Here is a 1,622-nt window from a genome sequence, read left to right as displayed (position 1 = left end):
AGTGCTAAGGATGATGTATGACTTTATGTCATACCACCAAGGGCCGTCAGATATACCCTAAATAATGACTGATGCACAATACTTGGGATTCTGAATGTATTGAATATCGCCACAAAATGACAAAGGGGATAACAAAATGAAGCCATATATTACATATATTCTTAAAATTAATCATATTCATATCAGGTCTAACAAGGAATCCCTTGTATTTAAAGAGTCTTATTGGAAAGTTTAACATTCACAAGCTTATATGAGACTCATAATGACCCTATGAAGTGGTCATTACAAATTGAAGAACAAATATTATTACTAAGAAACAAACATATAATATAAATTATTGGAAATAATGTATCTGATAATCAAATTTGGTTTTACTCAAAATATTCCATCATATAATATATTGCACCATATATTGATTTATTTTTTGCAGATAATCCATTTCACATTCATCTCTCATCTCACTCATGAAATCATGAAGCTGAACAATAATGTGACTGACTTCATTCTACTTGGGTTACCACAGGGTCAAGTTAGGAAGAAAATAGTGTTTGTCACTTTCTTGTTTTTATATCTGGGGACATTATTGGGTAACTTCCTGATTATTTCCACCATCAAGACCAGCAGGACACTTGGGAGTCCAATGTACTTTTTCCTTTTCCACTTATCTTTATCTGATACCTTTCTCTCAACTTCCATAGCCCCTAGAGTGATTGCCAATGCCCTTAGGGGAAAGAGCACAATCTCTTCCGATGAGTGCATGACCCAAGTCTTTGCATCACTTTTTTTTTTTGGTTGCCTAGAGATCTTCATCCTTATTCTCATGGCTGTTGACCGCTATCTGGCCATCTGTAAGCCACTTCGATACATGACCCTCATGAGCCATTGAACCTGTGATGTGTTGGTGGCTGTGGCCTGTGTGGGGTCTTGTGTTCTTTCTTCAGCTCAGATTCTTCTAGCCTTGAGTCTGCCTTTCTGTGGCCCCAGTGGGATTGGTCATTATCTATGTAACTTGCAGTCTTTGTTGAAACTTGCATGTACACACACCTATGTGACCAACCTACTCTTGGTGTCCAATAGTGGGGCAATCTGTACAGTGAGTTTTGTCACGCTGATGTTCTCCTATGCTATCATCTTACATTCTCTGAGAAACCACAGTGCTGAGGGGAGGAAGAAAGCCCTATCCATCTGCATCTCTAACCTCATCGTGGTCATATTGTTCTTTGGTCCTTGCATATGTATATACCCACGCCCTGCAACCATCTTCCCCATGGATAAGATGATAGCTGTGTTTTATACAGTTGAAACACCTTTAATCAACCCTCTGATTTACACACTAAGGAATACAGAAGTGGAAAAATGCCGTGAGAATGTAATGGGGCAAGAAACTGATCACAGGTGACAAAAGATAAATGGAAGATAAATATGAAAATTTTCATATTTTTATTCAAGTTTAGATTGACATAGAAGTCCCCAGAAAATATTACATTTTACTGTCAGTTTAGTTCAGTTCAGTCACTCAGTGGTGTCTGACTCCTTCTGACCACATGAATCACAGCACACCAGGACTCCCTGTCCATCACTAACTCCCGGACTTCACCCAAACTCATGTGCATCGAGTTGGT

General features: G+C 38.6%; 1 pseudogene; it reads left to right on the top strand.

The window, feature by feature from the left end:
- The first annotated feature begins 472 nt into the window (after nucleotides 1-472).
- On the top strand, nucleotides 473-1,399 carry LOC128060773 (olfactory receptor 4C11-like; annotated as a pseudogene).
- Nucleotides 1,400-1,622: the final 223 nt, after the last annotated feature.

The sequence above is a fragment of the Budorcas taxicolor genome, chromosome 15 (assembly GCF_023091745.1).
Source record: "Budorcas taxicolor isolate Tak-1 chromosome 15, Takin1.1, whole genome shotgun sequence".
Lineage (NCBI taxonomy): Eukaryota > Metazoa > Chordata > Mammalia > Artiodactyla > Bovidae > Budorcas > Budorcas taxicolor.
The sequence above is the reverse complement of the archived record's forward strand: the minus strand, read 5'-3'. Positions and strand labels throughout refer to the sequence as shown.